The following is a 12,774-nucleotide window of genomic DNA, read 5'->3' as shown; positions in this document are numbered from 1 at the left end:
TTAAACTATTTTAAGATTATCGACAATTATCAGACAAGAACACACCATGACTAGGGAGGATGAAAGACGCAGGGAAGGACATTCTCACACCTAAAAGCAATGAAACCTCCAAGGTGAGCGACTACTGCATCTTTAGCAACGGCAACTCTAGCTCTTCTTTGTTCAACTCACCTACTAGACAACGCTTAACAAGATGTCGACTCTTTCGGCTTCCTGATAGCATTAATGCAGAAAAATCCATCACTTAAATGTTTAGCAAAGTCACACTGCATGAGCTCAAATCCAACCGTGAGCCCCTTCAAATATCCTCTTCCTAGATGTTCACCCTTAGACGTGACCCTCATTTCTGCAAGTTAATAAATCCAGCTTTGCTGAACTATGGTTGCTTTCTGGCCTTATTTTTGCTAGTAGGTTTTACCTTTCCAAAATGAGCATCTCAAAAATCTCAGTCACTGTTTTGTTTTTTTAACTAACTCTGCATATTTGATTTGATAAAGTAGCTGCTCAATTATGAATGCAGTTCCCATTCTCTGAATCTGGAGTCCTTTGCTTTCCCAAATTCGATTCTCCTGGGCAGACAGCTGGACTCAGAGCAGGCACATAGAGTAATTACATTTATGTCTCATAGAGACCTGCAGTCCATTACTCTGAGTCCAGCACGGTTTTGCTGCCAACTGAAATATGCCCTTTGCATGTAAATTAAGGGGCACCATGCTTTTAACATCTTTTCAATATTTTGTTTTCCATTTTTAAGGAAGCCTGATGTGAAGTAATTCTAGTTTTGATATGTAGTATCCGGGTCAAGTAGCTGATGGCTTTTCAATCAATATTTTATCAAAGCTAAATTGCAGTGGTTACACCAGAGTGCGTGGTTCAGACAAGTGGGGCAAAAAGACTCACCTGATAAGAAACAAATACTGTTTGTGATGTAGTCCGCATTAGCAAAATGTGGTAAAAAAGAAAGAAGCGGCAGTAATATCTTGGGTGGCAAATGGACTTTGAAATGATATACCTTTGGTAGGAATAAATATTTTGTGATCTACTACTTGGGGAAATGAATTATCTCCAATATCAAAATATTCCATGTATACACATACATAGTTTTATATGATTACAAAAATCATATTTATATTTTATTTTAAAATGATCCCACTTTCAAATGTATGATATCACAAGAGACAGGAAGTCTCACATTAAATAAACTGGGAAGATCTTAGGCTGTCTCAGGTGCTGCATGAAGGGAACAGAATACATATCACTTGATGTGATTTCAGTGTGAAAAGTGTTAAAGGCAGGAGTCACCTTGCTGTGGAGGTGTACCATATGATAGGCAGAAAATAAATTCATAAAAAAATTAACAGTGACTTTAGACCACAGGATGACTCAACAAGTCTACATCATTTCTATAGAACAATGTTTCATTTAATTCTGCCTTAAATGCCACAGGATTAAGATAGAATGGTTGGAAGTGGCGACATTTCTAGAGGTCACCACTGCCTGCACTAATCAGCAATATAATCTTCACAATCACCATTACCCTCATCTTCATAGTAATACACTCATGTTTCCCTGGTATAGAAATATCTCCCTCAAATTGTGCATATTCAAAGACTGTGCTGCTAAAATTCTAGCAAATTATACAAGTTGCAAAGCAACATGCCCAAAAGTTTACCGAAAGAAAAAAGAAATTAAAAACACATAATCATTTTATGCATTTTATTCTAGCTTGTATTCATGTATTGAATATATACTTTTGGAGTCAAATTCCCCATGATTGTTCAATTTATCACTGTTTTCACTTTACATCAAGAATATTATTTTCCATGTTGTTAAAATGTTTTATAATTTTATTATATTAATTCCACTTAAAATATTATAGAGAAGATTTCTTCTATTTTTAGACACTGGGTTTGGAAACTCTATTTTAAAATACTGCTTTGGGGACTTCACTGGTGGTCCAACAGTTAAGAACCCACCAGCCAATGTAGACAACACCTGTTTGATCCCTGGTCCAGGAAGATTCCAAGTGCCATGGGGCGTCTAAGCCCATGCAGCACAAACGCTGAGGCCTGCGCTCTAGAGGCCATGCCCCAGAACAAGAGGAGCCACCGCGGTGAGAAGCCCACGCCCCACGAGGAACAGCAGCCTCTGATCGCAAGTAGAGAAAACCCGCCTGTGGCCACAAAGACCCGGTACGGCCAGAAACAGATAGAGTGCTTAAAAATACGACCTTGGCCCAGTCCACTTATCATGTCAGCGTAAGCTGAGTGATACTTCAAAGTCCTAACACACGTTCTGGAGTGTGGGGAGGGGAAGAGGAAAAGAATCCTCCATAATTTAATACCTAGGATGAGTCAGGCACTTACTGAGTACTTTGGATGTATCATCTCAATGAATCCTTCTACTAAGATACATGTAGATGACAATGCATTATTATCTATACTTAATGGCACCCCACTCCAGCACTCTTGCCTGGAGAATCCCATGGATGGAGGAGCCTGGTGGGCTGCAGTTCATGGGGTTGCTAAGAGTCGGACACGACTGAGAAACTTCATTTTCACTTTCATGCATTGGAGAAGGAAATGGCAACCCACTCCAGTGTTCTTGCCTGGAGAATCTCAGAGACGGGGGAGTCTGGTGGGCTGCTGTCTATGGGGTCGCACAGGGTCGGACATGACTGAAGTGACTTAGCAGCGGCAGCAAAGAGAGGGAAAAAGTTAGCTTCAGAAAATTTCAGTAGAGGTCATTGTTAAATAATTATTAAAGAGCTGGACTAGGAATCATGTAGATCCTCTTGACTCTCAAAGTCATTTCCAATTATTTTACCATACTTATTCAGAGCTGCATGTGTGTGAGTGAACAAAACCCGTGCCTGCTGGCAAATTTTTCGATCAGACCAATACATTATCAAAATCAACTTTCATTTTGTCTTTCCACTGAGACTTTCGAGCACTCAAACTTCCATGAGCCTTTTAGTATTTGTTTCACTTAATTTTTTACCATAGGAGTTAGAGCTTTTGTGCTTCCAAGTGGAACTTGTGAAGGGTTTATGGAATTAAGCACTATATTAAAAAGTCCAATTAAAAATACCAGCAATTCAATGAACAGTTGACAGCAAGAGAGAGGATATGGTACCAGGACTATTTGCAATGAGATGGTCCAGATTCCCACTGTCCTGACAACCAGGGCCAAAGACAAATAGACTAAGGTGTGCATTTTACATTGCCAGTTCAGAAGAAGTACATCAGCTCACATGAAGAGAGATACTTGCCCAGGCACTGAACTCAAGGAGTGATTCACTGTTTCTTCCTAAAGAACACTGGGCAAAATAATGGACAGTTACATTCACCATGGCATCTTGAAAAAGCTAGTGATGTTGCTTAAATGTGTGTGTGTCATATATCACACCCGTCTAAGAAAGAAGAGGTTAAAAATGTTAAAATTCACTCTGAGAAAGCATTTCTACAGGGATGTGCAATTACATGGTTCAGATATTTTGCTTCCTGATAAACTAATTTAACATAGAGCCTGGAGAAATGTTAGCATGTCTGCAAGGTGGTCTCTCCCGAGTCAGGTGTCTCGAGCTTCTGGCAAGGGCTGCACTGTAAGTCAATTCACGGTTGGATTCTCTGACAGGAACCTCAAGTGCCCACTTTGTGGAGTTGATTAAAAAGGAAGCAATGTGCTGTCAGTGCCAGATGGGCCGACTCCTGAACATACAGTTAGCTTCCTTTAAAACCTACAGTTGTCTTGAAAATGCTCTCTTTCTCTGGCGCCGCTCTGTAGGTACTGCCTTTTACTGGCGCCGAAAGTCCTCAGGACACGATCGGCTGTGACCGTAGTACCAGAAGCCCCTCGCTGCCACACTGCGGGGTTCTACCGCAGAGATGCCCTCCGTGCGCCGCCTTTCCATCGGATGTGTGTGCTGCGTCTCCACGTGCACTCTGCTCTGAACTCGCCACACAGGGGCAGAGCCCCAGCCCTCCCAGGTCTGCCCTCCGCAGTGTTTGTTTTTTAGCCAAAACCAGGAAAGCTGCCCTTCACCGTTGGAGTGCCAAGCAGAACACAGTGCTCAGCGATGCCGTCACCTGGGCAAACGGAATCACTAGCTCTGATAGATCAAGGATAACTTCAGCGGACACAAACCAACCACAACAGCAACTACAATACCAGCCCAGGTGGCAGGACAGAGATGTAAAATACATTTTACTATTAACACAAATCTGTTGGGATGATGTATCTTTAACCTTTTCTCTAAATTGCTAAAAGTACAGAATTCTAACGCCTGTGAAGAGGATATTAAACAGAATATATATTTGCTTTTCCTGGTTGATAATCCCCTGTTGCTGATTCATACAAATACATCCCAGAAAGTGAAGATGGGATGAGCACGTAAAAAATAAAAATATATCCTTAAAGTGTTTTCATACTTCGGAACTGCAATCAAACGTGTTGTGCAAAGTAAAACACCAAGAAATGTCTCTCTCAGTCCTCATCTCTACCTCTGCCCTTCTGACATTTCACCTGCCTTTCATGAAATTAAAAACACACACAGACAATAATTTTAAAGAAAAAGAGTTTCATGCTCTTATTATGTGGAATGTCAAAAACAGTACTGAATTTGAAAGACTTAAGAAAATATATTGATCAGAGCAGAGGTGGGCAAACCATAGCCCACAGGCCAATCCCAGTTCCTTGTTTTATAAATAAAGGTTTTTTATCTTTTTAAATTTATTTTTAATTGATTGATGATTGCTTTACTATATTGATTTAATTTCTGTCATACATTAACATGAATTAACCATAGAGGTACATATGTTTCCTTCCTCTTGAATCTCCCCTCCCACCTCCCACTCTTTCCACCCATCTAGGTTATTACAGAGCCCCAGTTTGAGTTCCCTGAGTCATATAGCAAATTTCCATTGGCTATCTATTTTATATATGTTAGTGCATATGCTTGGAGAAGGCAATGGCACCCCACTCCAGTACTCTTGCCCAGAAAATCACATGGATGGTGGAGCATGGTAGGCTGCAGTCCATGGGGTCGCTAAGAGTCGGACTCGACTGAGCAACTTCCCTTTCACTTTTCACTTTCATGCATTGGAGAAGGAAATGGCAACCCACTCCAGTGTTCTGGCCTGGAGAATCCCAGGGACGGGGGAGCCTGGTGGGCTGCCATCTATGGGGTCGCAGAGAGTCGGACACGACTGAAGCGACTTAGCAGCAGCAGTGTATATGCTTCCATGCTTCTCTCTCCATTCATCTCACCCTCTCCTTCCTCTCTCCCAGTCTTGTCATAAGTCTGTTCTCTATGTCTGCATATCCAGTGCTGCCCATAAATGAGGTTTTATTGGGATGCAACCATGCTCATATGTTTATACATGCTCTGTGGCTGCTTTCGTCCTGCAGGCGAGAGAGACTGTGACACACAGCAGTGCCTGGCAAAGCCTAAAATATTTACTTCTGGACCGTTACAAAAAAACAAAACCAACCAACCAACCAAACAAAACTTGCTGCATTAGAAGACAGGACACAGGGCTTCCTTGGTAGCTCAGTAAAGACTCCATCGGCCAATGCAGGAGACACGGTTCCATCCCTGACTTGAGAAGATCCTACATGCTGCAGATCAAGTAAGCCCTCGTGCCACAACTACTGAGCTCCAGAGCCTGGTAGCCGCACCTATGGAAGCCCTTGCATCCCTAGAGCCTGTGCTCTGCAACAGGAGAAGCCACTGCAATGAGAAGTTCATACATCACAACGAAGAAGGGTAGCCTCTGGTCACTGTAACTAGAGAAAAGCCCATGCAGCAACGAAGACCCAGCACAGCCACAAGTGAGTAAATAAAATTATAAACACACACACACACACACAAAGAAACATCCACTACCACATTTATCAAGGAATAAAATGGTATAGAAAGACATTTTAAAAGAGTAGGTCAGGCATAGGATTTCATGTCCTCCTATCCCATGCCCCCCGCCACTCCCCAGAAAGAAACTGAAGCAAACAACAGTGATGTTCATATATAAGAAAGGACTATTTGCACAAGCTCCTGTTAGTTATCGGTTTCTTGAATAGAGCACTGAAAACTGTGGTCCCCCAGGAAAAGTCTTTTAAAATTCATTTTTTGTTGTGTAGGGAACGATATAAACGCACCAGCAGGATCACAGGAACAGCACGCACAGGCCTGTGTGTCAAAGTCCGGTACCAATGTCGCTACAAAGCCCCGCTCTGTGGACAGCTCTTAGGGCGTCTGTCGCACGCTGTGTTTGGTGACAGTTCTTTGTAACTCTGTCCTTTGTTCTAACAGAGGTTAGAACCCCTGTTCTTTTGAAGGGATGTATCTCTATCTTATGCTGTCTAGCTTTGGTTCCTTACAGCTCTATGGGAGTCCAGTAAACATTAGTTGAATGAAGGAATAAATCAGTAGGACAAAGAGTCCTTATTGAACTTATTGAAAAGAAATCAATCGGTACACTTAAACAAATGTGGTTTGGTAATCAGAGTAGATGCACAGAATCTGAGCGAAGAAATGAACCTGATTTTCATGCATGGCTTGTGGGAGCTCTTGTAACTGTGTCAGGTCATTTACAGTAAATACAATTTAATGGCTAATTGTTGCTAATGGGAGGTATTAATGGACCTAATTTTTAATTAAGAGATGGGAATCATTTGTAATTAGCTCCTGGTATCCATGAAAACACATGTTTAGAGTTTGAAAAAATGGTTTGAAGTAGTTTAAACATCTCCTATTTGAAGAAATGGCTTTGTTCTTTGAATTAGCTTAAACAGTCCCCCACCCCTGCCAAGTTATGGAAGGGTTTTATGAAATAATTCCCACTCAAGAAACAGTACAAAGGTGGGTTGGTAGGGCATCGCTGATTCCAAATTAGGGAGGCTTTCCAAAGCGCACAGATGTTACTGACTAGCAGAACAATGTAGGAAAAACTGCATAATATATTGATAGGGAATTTTGTCTGAATCTGAGCAAGTACCATGGTGAAGACTTCACTCTTATCCTGAAGTTGGACCGATGAAAACGTTGACTCTTTCCGACCTGTTTTAGCCAGTGTGTGAAAGCACATGGCAGAGAATCAATACTCAGAAGTTCTATGGGTTGCTGTCAGTGCCTATTTGGTCCTTTTGCATGTTTTTCCAAACATAAACTCCAATTCTCAATTCTAAGGTTTTCAGAAAAGGAGAATGAATTTGAGTTCTACTTTGGTTCATTCTCTGTTCATAGTCTGGGCTTCCCTGGTGGCTCAGATGGAACCTGCCTCCAATGCAGGAGATGCTGGTTCAATCCCTGGGTCAGGAAGATCCCCAGGAGAAGGAAATGGCTACCCACTCTAGTATTCTTGCCTGGAGAATCCCATGGACAGTGGAGCCTGGAAAGCTACAGTCCATGGGATCACAAAGAGTTGGGACACGATGGAGCTTTTCACTGTTCACAGTAGTCTTTTGTTTGATTACATCATGATGCCTTTCTAGGAAACTGAGTTCAAAGCAACTGAGATAAACATTGACAACAAATTATCTGTAGTTCTCATAGGTTTCTCATAATATCCAACCATGGACAGAAAAAAATGATGCTTTACTCTTTATTTTAAAATAGGAGGATCTTTTAGAGAGTTATAATTGTATGTAAAAGAAACATTGAAAACAGAATAGACTTATGAGTTTGCATGAAAATGTAGGTCCAGCCTTCTTGTTCTCTGTCCTTTGAATAAGCAGGATAAAGTGTAGCAGAGGCTTGGGCAAGGAGAAAGCAAAGAAATCAGAGACTCCCATCTCCCAGACATCACCATGTTCTCTGGACATCGCCACTCTGGCTTTACCTCTATTCTTTCTCAATTATTGTTAGTTTTTTTTTTTAATGTATTAACTGTTTATTCACCTTAGACTCTTCCTAAACAAAGAGATCTTCAACCATGTGTTTGATTAACTTATTCAAATCTACATTAAAGTAACTTTACAGTTGCTGAAATAAAAATAAAGAAGTTTTGATCCATATCCTCCTAAAATCACTTCAAGTATCATGATGATACACAAATCACATTCTGAAAAATCCTAGTCCGGTATACTTTCCTGCCTTTAATTAGACGTATACTCCAAACACTTATCCCCCTGCCCCTAACCCCCTACACCAAAAACAACAACAACAACAAAAACCACTTGATTCTTAAAAATTCTGGAGGTCAAGTCTTCAGTGATTAGCCTACATCTTATTAGTGTCAAAAAGCAAAGCAAAACAAAATCTAGACACACAAAAATACTCCACTTAAATGCCAGCTTCTTATGCTCATGTTTATTGATTTCCTTAACCTCTAACCAGCTTCACCTTAAGTCCACTTGGACCATCTACTCCCATAACCTGGACTTTGCTGAGAATAGTTCATTATCCAAAGTCTTAAGGCCAAGTAGTGTATTTCTGATCACTCTGTACACCGTTGGGTCCTCTAGTCTCTACCTTCCTTGCAATCTCCTCTACCACCCCTTACTGCCTTCTTTGCTCTTTCTATTCAACCTAGAAACTAGTTTATCACTCTGTCACTCTCTTGCCAGTAATGTCAGCACACGCTGCCCTTTTTTTCCCCTTCATTTGGCCAAACCTTAGCCCTGGATTAATCTACCTGTCTGTCTTCCTGGCAACTGAGCTCTGCAGTGGAGAATCAAACACCATCTCAGATTGCTATTACAAAAATCTGTAGGCTATAACTTCCAATGGAGCCCCACTATCGGATCCTCAAGCTTTCCTTGTATTGCTAGCTGGCCTTTGGCCTTTCTTACTCTACAGTTTTCCAAATCTCTGTCATCCTTGAGTTCCTTACCATGCTATTTCCCACGTAACTCTCAGAAGGTGCCACTCAAAACTCAAAACAAAAAGCAAATAGAATCCTAGGGATGATCATAGAGAAGTGAGTCAGACAGAGACGAGTCTGGCAGTTGTCACATCCACTTCCTTACAGGACACTCGCTGTCTCTGCTCTTCCCCTTCAAGCTGCCCTATCAGATTGGCCAGTGACCTCGGTGTCACAAAACCCCATGGCTTCTCTTCTAAGAAGGCTTCCTAGACAGCCTTCTAGCCTTCCCTGACAGGCTTCTCTTGAAATCCTCTCTTGCTTTGGCTTCTTTAGAAAACTCATATTCTTGGTTTCCCTTATGTTTATGGTTGTCTTTTCCAATTTTTACTTTAGGTTCCCTTTTCTGCCCATTCCTTATTTTCAGCAATCTGCATACTTCTCTCCACGCTAAGCACATTCTCTGGGTGTTATGGCTTACTTCCATGATGATTACTCCAAAACCCATTTCTACCTAAGAGCTCCAGATACCCACATCCAAATAGTTATCAATTATCTTCGTTTAGGCGCCTCACTGACACCTCAAACTCAAAGATGCTGCACTCAGCCTATTTCCTGCCAAACTTGATTCTCTTTCCTCTGGTTCAGAGCTCAGCAAGTGATACTTCAAGCCACTGAGTTGCTGGGAACTTAAGGGCCTCATTTAATTCCTTCTTCTCCCTCTACTCTGACATCCAATCAGTTATCAAGTCCTGGGTATTCTACCTCTGTCCAATTTGTCCAATCTGTCAACCCTGCAGCCTCATTCCCACACCTTGAGCATGAATCAACTTGATTTTGTGCTTGGATCCTAGAGCGATGGTCCCCATTTTCCAGGTCTCTCTCTCTAGTGCATTCTTCACCCTATATCCAGACAGATCCCATTATTCTCTGACTTAAACTTTTTAGTTTACATCTATTGCCACCAGGATGGAGCCAAGCTACTGTAGCTAGTGACACAGCTCCAGCTTATTTCTCAGGAAACATTTTCTCTACTTCAGTTTCTCTTTATGCATCCCTGCCCTATTGAGGCATCTGAAGTTCCCTGAATTTGCCATATCCTGCTACCCATCAGCTTTGTATACACCACCATGTTGATCTGAAACTCCTTCCCACTCCACTATTTTTCACTTGACTAATTCCCATGTGTCCTCTGTCTCCATTCAGAGGTTCCTTTCACTATTTATGACGTCAGCTGTGGGTCAGTTCTCTCTGTATCCACATAGCGTCTTGTAACAAGAATGATTAGCATAGTTGTTGCTAATAATACTTATGTTAGTCGCTCAGTCATGTTTGACTCTTTGAGACCTCATGGACTGTAGCCTGTCAGGCTCCTCTGTCCATGGAATTCTCCAGGCAAGAATACTGGAGTGGGTAGCCATTCCCTTCTCCAGGGGATCGTCCTGATCCAAGGATAGAACTCAGATCTCCTGCATTGCAGGCGGATTCTTTACCATCTGAGCCACCAGGGAAGCCCACTTTTATTTAATGCTGGAATCCCTGCTAAGTCAACTACATATTTTACCTGATCTAATATTTACAACAACCTCAGGAGGTAATTAATACTTCCTCAGATAAGTAATCCAAGCCACAGAGAACTTAAATAATTTTCCCAAGTTTCCAAGACTAGTGAGCAACCCAAGTTGATTCTGAGCCCAGGTTATCTTATTGAAGATTTTACAAACTTAAACATCATATATTTGTCCCTATGGAAATACTTATGACACTGTGTTGTACCTAACTTCCTAATTGGACCTTAGACTTTTAGAAGGAAGTTGTAGCCCTAGCACCCGACACATAGACTGTCATACGGTGTGCTCCCAATACACACTTTTTCAATAAATACAAGAACAAGGTGGCATGTGGTTCAAAGAGGAAAGAGTCCTTGCTGAAAATCGGATTTACTCTGATTACCCTGAGATCAGCAAGTGCTGAGATCACCCTTCAGTGTCTGCCATCATAACATTTTTCCCTCCAAAATACCAAATGACTTGCAGTTGTCTAATTACCCCATACAGTTTCATTTCTTGTACATTTCATGTATGTTTCCCACTCTTGTCCAACCGGTAAACTCATATTCATCCTTCCAAATCAAGTTCAGAATTCACTTTATTCCTGAGAGTTTCCAATCTTCATTTTAGCACTCAGAGGGTGGTCAAAATATGTTTGACATATTGAATGAACAAAATTAAGCTGGGTTTTGTTTCTGTAGGTTACCAGAGAGATATCTCAAGCTCCAATACATCATGATGGTTTGGTTGACTCCTTCAATGGCCAAGAATCAATCGCTATTCAAGTTGTCCAACACGAGCATACTGCATTCATTTGAAGAGGATGTCACAGCGCCTTATGCCTGCTTCACTTTCCTGATACGGTTAAGGGTTGGCAAAGGATGTGTCATGTTTCAAATGTCAGTCGAGTGGTGCCCACCAGACAAGTCACAGACATTTTAGGAAGGCAAGTCTATTTTCATTTAGAGACAGATTAAGGAGGCCAAAGAAGTCTGTGTAAATTTACAAGATGTCAAACCACCAACTCAGTCTCCTCAGGAGAAAACAACTGTAAAATCTCCCAAAATGTTCTTTTTCCTGTCACTTCTATTTCAGTCCCTTTGTATTCCACTGAGATCTTGGCACTTGTCTTAGTCTAGTGATATCATATCTGAGCTTTCTGACTGTTCTACGTAATGTGTGTCTTATTCCTCAAGCACACACCAAACTGCCAGATGAACTTGCTCAGAGCATCGCTTTGAGGAAGTCGCTTCTCTAGTCAAATCGCTTCACCAGCTGGGAACTCTGAGTCTAGAGTTGCCACCTGATGTCTTGCCATAATTGATTTGTGTAGAGCCTGACCCATGGCCCATCCCTGGTAAGTGCTTTTTGATGTTTTCATTGCTTTGCCATTGTGTTCTTGAAAGGAAAATCAGAAATTCTAGTTGAAGAAAAGTTCCATTTTGCGTCTTTCATTATTATCAATATTGGCGAATTACTGAGAGCAGATGCCTCTTGTTAAACATAAAGATATCACGTGTTAAGCACAGTAAAGGCTGAACATGTTATAGAAAGTGTCTTCTCAGGGGTTCCCTATCCTAAATAAAACAAGTGTGTGAAGATGTAACGGAATATTTTCATTAACAACAACTTACAGAGGTTTCCAGGAGGACCAAAGTAACTTCACAGCTGAAAGCTAAGTCATTGCTTCTCCACTGAACTTCTAAGTGGTGTATTCAGCTATAAGCATAATCAAACAAGTCCACAAGACACGAGAAAAGGATTATCCTGCAGACACCAGGTCCAGCAAACCAGGTGGCCAAGAACACAATGTTCTCTGCTTGAAAACCTTCACTCAGTTGCCAGACTTTGTTGCCCCCTGGGTTCCCCCATTCTATTTCTGGCCTTCATCTCTTGTGCTGTCTCTCCACTGCCCTTTCTTGGTTTAGATTTTATGTCCTCATCATCTGACACATCAAAGGATTAGAGACTTCAAAGCCCTTCTTGCTGCCAGTATTTTATTTAGTTAAAATCAACAAAAATGAAAAATTGTGCCCATTTTCCTCTCTGCAAGAAACCAAACTTCAAAATTAGGATGAAAGCAGAAGAAGATCCATGCAGTTCAAAATTCAAACCCATGTCTTCACATCCATTTATTATGAACTGCACTACTGGATTTTATGGAGCAACTTTAATATCGCTGATTAAAATGCTCAAGACACTGCTGATGCATTCTCAAATCAACCTCGGCCACTTTGGAGTAACATGGAACATTGGCAGCTTTTCCTTCAATATCCCAAATACCATTTTTGGAACAAATTTGAAGTTTTGATTCATTCAACAATTACATTGAGCACCTACTACATGTCAGATACTATGCTGGGTGCAGAACAAGCAAAATGGGATGATTTTCTGATTTCAGAAGAATTCCAGTCTCTAAAGCA

General features: G+C 41.3%; 1 protein-coding gene across 11 annotated transcripts in view; it reads right to left on the bottom strand.

Moving 5' to 3' along the window:
• The window catches only part of RBMS3 (RNA binding motif single stranded interacting protein 3), an 804,674-nt gene that overhangs the window by 57,464 nt on the left and 734,436 nt on the right, over positions 1–12,774 (bottom strand). The gene's annotated exons all lie outside the window — the stretch shown is intronic.

The sequence above is a fragment of the Bos mutus genome, chromosome 22 (genome assembly GCF_027580195.1).
Source record: "Bos mutus isolate GX-2022 chromosome 22, NWIPB_WYAK_1.1, whole genome shotgun sequence".
NCBI classification, from domain to species: Eukaryota; Metazoa; Chordata; class Mammalia; order Artiodactyla; family Bovidae; genus Bos; species Bos mutus.
The sequence above is the reverse complement of the archived record's forward strand: the minus strand, read 5'-3'. Positions and strand labels throughout refer to the sequence as shown.